This window comes from Gobio gobio (assembly GCF_949357685.1).
Source record: "Gobio gobio genome assembly, chromosome: 1".
NCBI classification, from domain to species: Eukaryota; Metazoa; Chordata; class Actinopteri; order Cypriniformes; family Gobionidae; genus Gobio; species Gobio gobio.
Genome location: NC_137097.1, coordinates 82984207 through 82996706, shown reverse-complemented (window position 1 = coordinate 82996706; position 12500 = coordinate 82984207). Strand labels below are relative to the sequence as shown.

The window sequence follows — 12500 nt, the reverse complement described above, 5'->3', positions numbered from 1 at the left end:
GGTTTAGGGTGGTTTAGGGTGGTTTAGGGGTGGTTAAGAGATGGTTTAGGGGTGGTTTAGGGTTGTTTAGGGGTGGTTTAGGGGTGGTTTAGGGGTGGTTTAGGGGTGGTTTAGGGGTGGTTTAGGGTGGTTTAGTGGTGGTTTAGGGGTGGTTTAGGGGTGGTTTAGGGGTGGTTTAGGGTGGTTTAGGGGTGGTTTAGGGGTGGTTTAGGGTGGTTTAGGGGTGGTTTAGGGGTGGTTTAGGGGTGGTTTAGGGGTGGTTTAGTGGTGGTTTAGTGGTGGTTTAGGGTGGTTTAGGGTGGTTTAGGGGTGGTTAAGAGATGGTTTAGGGGTGGTTTAGGGTTGTTTAGGGGTGGTTTAGGGGTGGTTTAGGGTGGTTTAGGGGTGGTTTAGGGGTGGTTTAGGGGTGGTTTAGTGGTGGTTTAGGGTGGTTTAGGGTGGTTTAGGGGTGGTTAAGAGATGGTTTAGGGGTGGTTTAGGGTTGTTTAGGGGTGGTTTAGGGGTGGTTTAGGGTGGTTTAGGGGTGGTTTAGGGGTGGTTTAGGGTGGTTTAGGGTGGTTTAGGGTGGTTTAGGGTGGTTTAGGGGTGGTTAAGAGATGGTTTAGGGGTGGTTTAGGGTTGTTTAGGGGTGGTTTAGGGGTTGTTTAGGGGTGGTTTAGGGGTGGTTTAGGGTGGTTTAGGGGTGGTTTAGGGGTGGTTTAGGGTGGTTTAGGGGTGGTTTAGGGGTGGTTTAGGGTGGTTTAGGGGTGGTTTATGGGTGGTCTAGAGGTGGTTTAGGGGTGGTTTAGGCTGGTTTAGGGAGGTTTAGGGTGGTTTAGGGGTGGTTTAGGGTTGTTTAGGAGTGGTTTAGGGATGGTTTAGGGTGGTTTAGGGGTGGTTTAGGGGTGGTTTAGGGGTGGTTTAGGGTGGTTTAGGGGTAGTTTATGGGTGGTCTAGAGGTGGTTTAGGGGTGGTTTAGGCTGGTTTAGGGGGGTTTAGGGTGGTTTAGGGGTGGTTTAGGGTGGTTTAGAGGTGGTTTAGGGGTGGTTTAGGCTGGTTTAGGGGGTTTAGGGTGGTTTAGGGGGTTTAGGAGTGGTTTAGGGTGGTTTAGGGGTGGTTTAAGGTGGTTTAGCGTTGTTTAGGGGTGGTTTAGGTGTGGTTTAGGGTGGTTTAGGGATGGTTTAGGGGTGGTTTAGGGTTGTTTAGGGGTGGTTTAGGGGTGGTTTAGGGTTGTTTAGGGGTGGTTTAGGGATGGTTTAGGGGTGGTTTAGGGGTTGTTTAGGGATGGTTTAGGGTGGTTTAGGGTGGTTTAGGGGTGGTTTAGGGTGGTTTAGGGGTGGTTTAGGGTTGTTTAGGAGTGGTTTAGGGATGGTTTAGGGGTGGTTTAGGGGTTGTTTAGGGATGGTTTAGGGGTGGTTTAGGGTTGTTTAGGGGTGGTTTAGGGATGGTTTAGGGGTGGTTTAGGGGTGGTTTAGGGTTGTTTAGGAGTGGTTTAGGGTGGTTTAGGGTTGTTTAGGGGTGGTTTAGGGGTGGTTTAGGGTGGTTTAGGGGTGGTTTAGGGATGGTTTAGGGTGGTTTAGGGTGGTTTAGGGGTGGTTTAGGGTGGTTTAGGGGTGGTTTAGGGTTGTTTAGGAGTGGTTTAGGGTGGTTTAGGGGTGGTTTAGGGTTGTTTAGGGGTGGTTTAGGGATGGTTTAGGGTTGTTTAGGGGAGGTTTAGGGGTGGTTTAGAGATGGTTTAGGGGTGGTTTAGGGTTGTTTAGGGGTGGTTTAGGGGTGGTTTAGGGTTGGTTTAGGGGTGGTTTAGGGTTGTTTAGGGGTGGTTTAGGGTGGTTTAGGGTGGTTTAGGGGTGGTTTAGGGGTGGTTTTAGGGTTGTTTAGGGGTGGTTTTAGGGTTGTTTAGGGGAGGTTTAGGGGTGGTTTAAAGATGGTTTAGGGGTGGTTTTAGGGTTGTTTAGGGGTGGTTTAGGGGTGGTTTAGGGTTGTTTAGGGGAGGTTTAGGGGTGGTTTAGAGATGGTTTAGGGGTGGTTTAGGGTTGTTTAGGGGTGGTTTAGGGGTGGTTTAGGGTTGGTTTAGGGGTGGTTTAGGGTTGTTTAGGGGTGGTTTAGGGTGGTTTAGGGGTGGTTTAGGGGTGGTTTAGGGTGGTTTAGGGGTGGTTTAGGGTGGTTTAGGGTTGTTTAGGGGTGGTTTAGGGTTGGTTTAGGGGTGGTTTAGGGTTGTTTAGGGGTGGTTTAGGGGTGGTTTAGGGGTGGTTTTAGGGTTGTTTAGGGGTGGTTTAGGGGTGGTTTAGGGTTGTTTAGGGGAGGTTTAGGGGTGGTTTAGAGATGGTTTAGGGTGGTTTAGGGTTGTTTAGGAGTGGTTTAGGGATGGTTTAGGGGTTGTTTAGGGATGGTTTAGGGTGGTTTAGGGTGGTTTAGGGGTGGTTTAGGGGTGGTTTAGGGTTGTTTAGGGGTGGTTTAGGGGTGGTTTAGGGTTGTTTAGGGGTGGTTTAGGGTGGTTTAGGGTGGTTTAGGGGTGGTTTAGGGGTGGTTTAGGGTTGTTTAGGGGTGGTTTAGGGTTGGTTTAGGGTTGTTTAGGGGTGGTTTAGGGGTGGTTTAGGGTGGTTTAGGGGTGGTTTAGGGTGGTTTAGGGGTGGTTTAGGGTGGTTTATGGGTGGTCTAGAGGTGGTTTAGGCTGGTTTAGGGGGGTTTAGGGTGGTTTGGGGGTGGTTTAGAGGTGGTTTAGGGGTGGTTTAGGCTGTTTTAGGGGGTTTAGGGTGGTTTAGGGGGTTTAGGAGTGGTTTAGGGTGGTTTAGGGGTGGTTTAAGGTGGTTTAGCGTGGTTTAGGGTGGTTTAGGGGTGGTTTAGGGTTGTTTAGGGGTGGTTTAGGGGTGGTTTAGGGTTGTTTAGGGGTGGTTTAGGGATGGTTTAGGGGTGGTTTAGGGGTTGTTTAGGGATGGTTTAGGGTGGTTTAGGGTGGTTTAGGGGTGGTTTAGGGTGGTTTAGGGGTGGTTTAGGGTTGTTTAGGAGTGGTTTAGGGATGGTTTAGGGGTGGTTTAGGGGTTGTTTAGGGATGGTTTAGGGGTGGTTTAGGGTTGTTTAGGGGTGGTTTAGGGATGGTTTAGGGGTGGTTTAGGGGTGGTTTAGGGTTGTTTAGGAGTGGTTTAGGGTTGTTTAGGGGTGGTTTAGGGGTGGTTTAGGGGTGGTTTAGGGATGGTTTAGGGTGGTTTAGGGTGGTTTAGGGGTGGTTTAGGGTGGTTTAGGGGTGGTTTAGGGTGGTTTAGGGTGGTTTAGGGTGGTTTAGGGGTGGTTTAGGGGTGGTTTAGGGTGGTTTAGGGGTGGTTTAGGGTGGTTTATGGGTGGTCTAGAGGTGGTTTAGGCTGGTTTAGGGGGGTTTAGGGTGGTTTAGGGGTGGTTTAGAGGTGGTTTAGGGGTGGTTTAGGCTGTTTTAGGGGGTTTAGGGTGGTTTAGGGGGTTTAGGAGTGGTTTAGGGTGGTTTAGGGGTGGTTTAAGGTGGTTTAGCGTGGTTTAGGGTGGTTTAGGGGTGGTTTAGGGTTGTTTAGGGGTGGTTTAGGGATGGTTTAGGGGTGGTTTAGGGGTTGTTTAGGGATGGTTTAGGGTGGTTTAGGGTGGTTTAGGGGTGGTTTAGGGTTGTTTAGGAGTGGTTTAGGGATGGTTTAGGGGTGGTTTAGGGGTTGTTTAGGGATGGTTTAGGGATGGTTTAGGGGTGGTTTAGGGGTGGTTTAGGGTTGTTTAGGAGTGGTTTAGGGTGGTTTAGGGTTGTTTAGGGGTGGTTTAGGGGTGGTTTAGGCTGTTTTAGGGGGTTTAGGGTGGTTTAGGGGGTTTAGGAGTGGTTTAGGGTGGTTTAGGGGTGGTTTAAGGTGGTTTAGCGTGGTTTAGGGTGGTTTAGGGGTGGTTTAGGGTTGTTTAGGGGTGGTTTAGTAGTGGTTTAGGGTTGTTTAGGGGTGGTTTAGGGATGGTTTAGGGGTGGTTTAGGGGTTGTTTAGGGATGGTTTAGGGTGGTTTAGGGTGGTTTAGGGGTGGTTTATGGTGGTTTAGGGGTGGTTTAGGGTTGTTTAGGAGTGGTTTAGGGATGGTTTAGGGGTGGTTTAGGGGTTGTTTAGGGATGGTTTAGGGGTTGTTTAGGGGTGGTTTAGGGATGGTTTAGGGGTGGTTTAGGGGTGGTTTAGGGTTGTTTAGGAGTGGTTTAGGGTGGTTTAGGGTTGTTTAGGGGTGGTTTAGGGGTGGTTTAGGGTGGTTTAGGGGTGGTTTAGGGATGGTTTAGGGTGGTTTAGGGTGGTTTAGGGGTGGTTTAGGGTTGTTTAGGAGTGGTTTAGGGTGGTTTAGGGGTGGTTTAGGGTGGTTTAGGGGTGGTTTAGGGTGGTTTATGGGTGGTCTAGAGGTGGTTTAGGCTGGTTTAGGGGGGTTTAGGGTGGTTTAGGGGTGGTTTAGAGGTGGTTTAGGGGTGGTTTAGGCTGTTTTAGGGGGTTTAGGGTGGTTTAGGGGGTTTAGGAGTGGTTTAGGGTGGTTTAGGGGTGGTTTAAGGTGGTTTAGCGTGGTTTAGGGTGGTTTAGGGGTGGTTTAGGGTTGTTTAGGGGTGGTTTAGGGGTGGTTTAGGGTTGTTTAGGGGTGGTTTAGGGATGGTTTAGGGGTGGTTTAGGGGTTGTTTAGGGATGGTTTAGGGTGGTTTAGGGTGGTTTAGGGGTGGTTTAGGGTGGTTTAGGGGTGGTTTAGGGTTGTTTAGGAGTGGTTTAGGGATGGTTTAGGGGTGGTTTAGGGGTTGTTTAGGGATGGTTTAGGGGTGGTTTAGGGTTGTTTAGGGGTGGTTTAGGGATGGTTTAGGGGTGGTTTAGGGGTGGTTTAGGGTTGTTTAGGAGTGGTTTAGGGTGGTTTAGGGTTGTTTAGGGGTGGTTTAGGGGTGGTTTAGGGTGGTTTAGGGGTGGTTTAGGGATGGTTTAGGGTGGTTTAGGGTGGTTTAGGGGTGGTTTAGGGTGGTTTAGGGGTGGTTTAGGGTTGTTTAGGAGTGGTTTAGGGTGGTTTAGGGGTGGTTTAGGGTTGTTTAGGGGTGGTTTAGGGATGGTTTAGGGTTGTTTAGGGGAGGTTTAGGGGTGGTTTAGAGATGGTTTAGGGGTGGTTTAGGGTTGTTTAGGGGTGGTTTAGGGGTGGTTTAGGGTTGGTTTAGGGGTGGTTTAGGGTTGTTTAGGGGTGGTTTAGGTGGTTTAGGGTGGTTTAGGGGTGGTTTAGGGTGGTTTAGGGTTGTTTAGGGGTGGTTTAGGGTTGTTTAGGGGTGGTTTAGGGTTGGTTTAGGGGTGGTTTAGGGTTGTTTAGGAGTGGTTTAGGGTTGTTTAGGGGTGGTTTAGGGGTGGTTTAGGGTGGTTTAGGGGTGGTTTAGGGTGGTTTAGGGTGGTTTAGGGGTGGTTTAGGGTGGTTTAGGGGTGGTTTAGGGTTGTTTAGGAGTGGTTTAGGGTGGTTTAGGGTGGTTTAGGGGTGGTTTAGGGGTGGTTTAGGGTTGTTTAGGGGTGGTTTAGGGGTGGTTTAGGGATGGTTTAGGGGTGGTTTAGGGATGTTTAGGGATGGTTTAGGGTGGTTTAGGGTGGTTTAGGGGTGGTTTAGGGTGGTTTAGGGGTGGTTTAGGGTTGTTTAGGAGTGGTTTAGGGTGGTTTAGGGGTGGTTTAGGGTTGTTTAGGGGTGGTTTAGGGATGGTTTAGGGTTGTTTAGGGGTGGTTTAGGGTTGTTTAGGGGTGGTTTAGGGTTGGTTTAGGGGTGGTTTAGGGTTGTTTAGGAGTGGTTTAGGGTGGTTTAGGGTTGTTTAGGGGTGGTTTAGGGGTGGTTTAGGGTGGTTTAGGGTGGTTTGGGGGTGGTTTAGAGGTGGTTTAGGGGTGGTTTAGGCTGTTTTAGGGGGTTTAGGGTGGTTTAGGGGGTTTAGGAGTGGTTTAGGGTGGTTTAGGGGTGGTTTAAGGTGGTTTAGCATGGTTTAGGGTGGTTTAGGGGTGGTTTAGGGTTGTTTAGGGGTGGTTTAGGGGTGGTTTAGGGTTGTTTAGGGGTGGTTTAGGGTGTTTAGGGTGGTTTAGGGGTGTTTAGGGTGGTTTAGGGTGGTTTAGGGTGGTTAGGGGTGTTTAGGGTGGTTTGGGGTGGTTTAGGGTGGTTTAGGGTGGTTTTGGGATGGTTTGGGGTGGTTAGGGGTTGTTTTGGGTGGTTTTGGGGGGTTTTGGGTTGTTTAGGGGTGGTTTTGGGTGGTTTAGGGTTGTTAGGGTGGTTTAGGGTTGTTTAGGGGGTTAGGGTGTTTTGGGTTGTTTAGGGTGGTTTAGGGGTGGTTTTGGGTGGTTTAGGGTGGTTTGGGGGTTTAGGGGTGGTTTAGGGGTGGTTTAGGGGTGGTTTAGGGGTGGTTTAGGGGTGGGTTTAGGGGTGGTTTAGGGTGGTTTAGGGTGGTTTAGGGGTGGTTTAGGGTGGTTTAGGGTGGTTTAGGGGTGGTTTAGGGTGGTTTATGGGTGGTCTAGAGGTGGTTTAGGATGGTTTAGGGGGGTTTAGGGTGGTTTAGGGGTGGTTTAGAGGTGGTTTAGGGGTGGTTTAGGCTGTTTTAGGGGGTTTAGGGTGGTTTAGGGGTTTAGGAGTGGTTTAGGGTGGTTTAGGGGTGGTTTAAGGTGGTTTAGCGTGGTTTAGGGTGGTTTAGGGGTGGTTTAGGGTTGTTTAGGGGTGGTTTAGGGTGGTTTAGGGTTGTTTAGGGGTGGTTTAGGGATGGTTTAGGGGTGGTTTAGGGGTTGTTTAGGGATGGTTTAGGGTGGTTTAGGGTGGTTTAGGGGTGGTTTAGGGTTGTTTAGGAGTGGTTTAGGGATGGTTTAGGGGTGGTTTAGGGGTTGTTTAGGGATGGTTTAGGGATGGTTTAGGGGTGGTTTAGGGGTGGTTTAGGGTTGTTTAGGAGTGGTTTAGGGTGGTTTAGGGTTGTTTAGGGGTGGTTTAGGGGAGGTTTAGGCTGTTTTAGGGGGTTTAGGGTGGTTTAGGGGGTTTAGGAGTGGTTTAGGGTGGTTTAGGGGTGGTTTAAGGTGGTTTAGCGTGGTTTAGGGTGGTTTAGGGGTGGTTTAGGGTTGTTTAGGGGTGGTTTAGGGGTGGTTTAGGGTTGTTTAGGGGTGGTTTAGGGATGGTTTAGGGGTGGTTTAGGGGTTGTTTAGGGATGGTTTAGGGTGGTTTAGGGTGGTTTAGGGTGGTTTATGGTGGTTTAGGGGTGGTTTAGGGTTGTTTAGGGGTGGTTTAGGGATGTTTAGGGATGGTTTAGGGTGGTTTAGGGTGGTTTAGGGGTGGTTTAGGGTGGTTTAGGGGTGGTTTAGGGTTGTTTAGGAGTGGTTTAGGGTGGTTTAGGGGTGGTTTAGGGTTGTTTAGGGGTGGTTTAGGGATGGTTTAGGGTTGTTTAGGGGTGGTTTAGGGGTGGTTTAGGGTTGTTTAGGGGTGGTTTAGGGGTGGTTTAGGGATGGTTTAGGGTGGTTTAGGGATGTTTAGGGATGGTTTAGGGTGGTTTAGGGTGGTTTAGGGGTGGTTTAGGGTGGTTTAGGGGTGGTTTAGGGTTGTTTAGGAGTGGTTTAGGGTGGTTTAGGGGTGGTTTAGGGTTGTTTAGGTGTGGTTTAGGGATGGTTTAGGGTTGTTTAGGGGTGGTTTAGGGTTGTTTAGGGGTGGTTTGGTTGGTTTAGGGGTGGTTTAGGGTTGTTTAGTGTGGTTTAGGTGGTTTAGGGTTGTTTAGGGTGGTTTAGGGTGGTTTAGGGTGGTTTAGGGTGGTTTGGGGGTGGTTAGAGGTGGTTTAGGGTGGTTTAGGCTGTTTTAGGGGTTTAGGTGGTTTAGGGGGTTTAGGAGTGGTTTAGGGTGGTAGGGTGGTTAAGGTGGTTTAGCATGGTTTAGGGTGGTTTAGGGGTGGTTTAGGGTGTTTAGGGGTTGGTTTAGGGGTGGTTTAGGGTTGTTTAGGGGTGGTTTAGGGTGGTTTAGGGTGGTTTAGGGTTTGTTTATGGTGGTTTAGGGTGGTTTAGGGTGGTTTAGGGGTGGTTTAGGGTGGTTTAGGGGTGGTTTAGGGTTGTTTAAGGGGTGGTTTAGGGTTTAGGTTTTAGGATGGTTTAGGGTGTTGGTTTTAGGGGTGGTTTAGGGTTGTTTAGGGTTGGTTTAGGGTTGGTTTAGGGTTGTTTAGGGGTGGTTTAGGGTGGTTTAGGTGGTTTAGGGTGGTTAGGGGTGTTTAGGGTGGTTTAGGGTGGTTTAGGGGTTTTAGGGTGGTTTAGGGTGGTTTAGGGTGGGGTGTTAGGGTGGTTTAGGGGTGGTTTAGGGTGGTTTAGGGGTGGTTTAGGGGTGTTTAGGGGTGGTTTAGGGTGGTTTAGGGGTGGTTTAGGGTGGTTTAGGGTGGTTTAGGGTGGTTTAGGGTGGTTTAGGGTGGTTAAGGGTGGTTTAGGGTGGTTTAGGGTGGTTTAGGGTGGTTTAGGGGTGGTTTAGAGGTGGTTTAGGGTGGTTTAGGCTGTTTAGGGGGTTTAGGGTGGTTTAGGGGGTTTAGGGAGTGGTTTAGGGTGGTTTTGGGGTGGTTTAAGGTGGTTTAGCGTGGTTTAGGGTGGTTTAGGGGTGGTTTAGGGTTGTTTAGGGGTGTTTAGGGGTGGTTTAGGGTTGTTTAGGGGTGGTTTAGGGATGGTTTAGGGGTGGTTTAGGGTTGTTTAGGGATGGTTTAGGGTGGTTTAGGGTGGTTTAGGGGTGGTTTAGGGTTGTTTAGGAGTGGTTTAGGGATGGTTTAGGGTGGTTTAGGGGTTGTTTAGGGATGGTTTAGGGATGGTTTAGGGTGGTTTAGGGGTGGTTTAGGGTTGTTAGGAGTGGTTTAGGTGGTTTAGGGTTGTTTAGGGGTGGTTTAGGGGTGGTTTAGGCTGTTTTAGGGGTTTAGGGTGGTTTAGGGGGTTTAGGAGTGGTTTAGGGTGGTTTAGGGTGGTTTAAGGTGGTTTAGCGTGGTTTAGGGTGGTTTAGGGGTGGTTTAGGGTTGTTTAGGGGTGTTTAGGGGTGGTTTAGGGTTGTTTAGGGGTGGTTTAGGGATGGTTTAGGGGTGGTTTAGGGGTTGTTTAGGGATGGTTTAGGGTGGTTTAGGGTGGTTTAGGGTGGTTTATGGTGGTTTAGGGGTGGTTTAGGGTTGTTTAGGAGTGGTTTAGGGATGGTTTAGGGGTGGTTTAGGGGTTGTTTAGGGATGGTTTAGGGGTGGTTTAGGTTGTTTAGGGATGGTTTAGGGATGGTTTAGGGTGGTTTAGGGTGGTTTAGGGGTGGTTTAGGGTGGTTTAGGGGTGGTTTAGGGTTGTTTAGGAGTGGTTTAGGGTGGTTTAGGGGTGGTTTAGGGTTGTTTAGGGGTGGTTTAGGGATGGTTTAGGGTTGTTTAGGGGAGGTTTAGGGGTGGTTTAGGGTGGTTTAGGGTGGTTTAGGGTTGTTTAGGAGTGGTTTAGGGATGGTTTAGGGGTGGTTTAGGGGTTGTTTAGGGATGGTTTAGGGATGGTTTAGGGGTGGTTTAGGGTGGTTTAGGGTTGTTTAGGAGTGGTTTAGGGTGGTTTAGGGTTGTTTAGGGGTGGTTTAGGGGTGGTTTAGGCTGTTTTAGGGGGTTTAGGGTGGTTTAGGGGGTTTAGGAGTGGTTTAGGGTGGTTTAGGGGTGGTTTAAGGTGGTTTAGCGTGGTTTAGGGTGGTTTAGGGGTGGTTTAGGGTTGTTTAGGGGTGGTTTAGGGGTGGTTTAGGGTTGTTTAGGGGTGGTTTAGGGATGGTTTAGGGGTGGTTTAGGGGTTGTTTAGGGATGGTTTAGGGTGGTTTAGGGTGGTTTAGGGGTGGTTTATGGTGGTTTAGGGGTGGTTTAGGGTTGTTTAGGAGTGGTTTAGGGATGGTTTAGGGGTGGTTTAGGGGTTGTTTAGGGATGGTTTAGGGGTGGTTTAGGGTTGTTTAGGGATGGTTTAGGGATGGTTTAGGGTGGTTTAGGGTGGTTTAGGGGTGGTTTAGGGTGGTTTAGGGGTGGTTTAGGGTTGTTTAGGTGTGGTTTAGGGTGGTTTAGGGGTGGTTTAGGGTTGTTTAGGGGTGGTTTAGGGATGGTTTAGGGTTGTTTAGGGGAGGTTTAGGGGTGGTTTAGAGATGGTTTAGGGTGGTTTAGGGTTGTTTAGGGGTGGTTTAGGGGTGGTTTAGGGTTGTTTAGGGGTGGTTTAGGGTGGTTTAGGGTGGTTTAGGGGGTTGGGTTTAGGGGTGGTTTAGGGGTGTTTAGGGGTGGTTTAGGGTTGTTTAGGGGTGGTTTAGGGTTGGTTTAGGGGTGGTTTAGGGTTGTTTAGGGTGGTTTAGGGTGGTTTAGGGTTGTTTAGGGTGGTTTAGGGTGGTTTAGGGTGGTTTTGGGGGGTTTAGGGATGGTTTAGGGTGGTTTAGGGTGGTTTAGGGGTGGTTTTGGGTGGTTTAGGGGTGGTTTAGGGGTTGTTTAGGAGTGGTTTAGGGTGGTTTAGGGTGGGTTTAGGGGTGGTTTAGGGTGGTTTAGGGTTGTTTAGGGGTGGTTTAGGGATGGTTTAGGGGTGGTTTAGGGATGTTTAGGGATGGTTTAGGGTGGTTTAGGGTGGTTTAGGGGTGGTTTAGGGTGGTTTAGGGGTGGTTTAGGGGTTGTTTAGGAGTGGTTTAGGGATGGTTTAGGGTTGTTTAGGGTGGTTTAGGGTGGTTTAGGGGTGGTTAGGGTTGTTTAGGGGTGGTTTAGGGATGGTTTAGGGGTGGTTTAGGGGTGGTTTAGGGTTGTTTAGGGTGGTTTGGGTGGTTTAGGGTTGTTTAGGGGTGGTTTAGGGTGGTTTAGGGGTGGTTTAGGGGTGGTTTATGGTTGTTTAGGGGTGGTTTAGGGGTGGTTTATGGTTGTTTAGGGGTGGTTTAGGGATGGTTTAGGGGTGGTTTAGGGTGGTTTAGGTGGTTTAGGGTGGTTTAGGGTGGTTTAGGGGGTGTTTATGGTTGTTTAGGGGTGGTTTAGGGGTGGTTTATGGTTGTTAGGGGTGGTTTAGGGATGGTTTAGGGGTGGTTTAGGGGTGGTTTAGGGTGGTTTAGGTGGTTTAGGGTGGTTTAGGGGTGGGGTGGCTGTAGTTGGTTATAAAAGTTATTTCTGCTAAATGGGTTAGGGTTAGGTTAGGGTTAGGGTTAGGGTGGGGTTAGGGTTGTTTAGGGGTGGTTTAGGGTTGTTTAGGAGTGGTTTAGGGTGGTTTAGGGTGGTTTAGGGGTGGTTTAGGGTGGTTTAGGGGTGGTTTAGGGTTGTTTAGGGGTGGTTTAGGGATGGTTTAGGGGTGGTTTAGGGTGGTTTAGGGTTGTTTAGAGTGGTTTAGGGTGGTTTAGGGTTGTTTAGGGGTGGTTTAGGGTGGTTTAGGGGTGGTTTAGGGGTGGTTTATGGTTGTTTAGGGGTGGTTTAGGGGTGGTTTATGGTTGTTTAGGGGTGGTTTAGGGATGGTTTAGGGGTGGTTTAGGGGTGGTTTAGGGTGGTTTAAGGTGGTTTAGGGTGGTTTAGGGTGGTTTAGGGGTGGTTTATGGTTGTTTAGGGGTGGTTTATGGTTGTTTAGGGGTGGTTTAGGGATGGTTTAGGGGTGGTTTAGGGGTGGTTTAGGGTGGTTTAAGGTGGTTTAGGGTGGTTTAGGGGTGGGGTGGCTGTAGTTGGTTATAAAAAGTTATTTCTGCTAAATGGGTTAGGGTTAGGGTTAGGTTAGGGTTAGGGTTAGGGTTAGGGTTAGGGTGGGGTTAGGGTTGTTTAGGGGTGGTTTAGGGTTGTTTAGGAGTGGTTTAGGGTGGTTTAGGGTGGTTTAGGGGTGGTTTAGGGTGGTTTAGGGGTGGTTTAGGGTTGTTTAGGGGTGGTTTAGGGATGGTTTAGGGGTGGTTTAGGGATGTTTAGGGATGGTTTAGGGTGGTTTAGGGTGGTTTAGGGGTGGTTTAGGGTGGTTTAGGGGTGGTTTAGGGTTGTTTAGGAGTGGTTTAGGGATGGTTTAGGGGTTGTTTAGGGATGGTTTAGGGTGGTTTAGGGGTGGTTTAGGGTTGTTTAGGGGTGGTTTAGGGATGGTTTAGGGGTGGTTTAGGGGTGGTTTAGGGTTGTTTAGGAGTGGTTTAGGGTGGTTTAGGGTTGTTTAGGGGTGGTTTAGGGGTGGTTTAGGGGTGGTTTATGGTTGTTTAGGGGTGGTTTAGGGGTGGTTTATGGTTGTTTAGGGGTGGTTTAGGGATGGTTTAGGGGTGGTTTAGGGGTGGTTTAGGGTGGTTTAAGGTGGTTTAGGGTGGTTTAGGGTGGTTTAGGGGTGGTTTATGGTTGTTTAGGGGTGGTTTAGGGTGGTTTATGGTTGTTTAGGGGTGGTTTAGGGGTGGTTTAGGGTGGTTTAAGGTGGTTTAGGGTGGTTTAGGGGTGGGGTGGCTGTAGTTGGTTATAAAAAGTTATTTCTGCTAAATGGAAATATGACACATGGTGGTAAAAAGTCCACACATTGCATTTAAATGAACACACATTTTGATTGGAAATGACGAAACACAACACTGTCATTATTTTTATATCAGCTAGAGGGGGAGGGACTTCAAAACATAAATAA

General features: G+C 48.9%; 1 protein-coding gene across 1 annotated transcript in view; it reads left to right on the top strand.

Moving 5' to 3' along the window:
- LOC307126463 (uncharacterized protein) overlaps positions 1-12500 on the top strand; it is a 225217-nt gene that overhangs the window by 202346 nt on the left and 10371 nt on the right. The window lies entirely within an intron of this gene.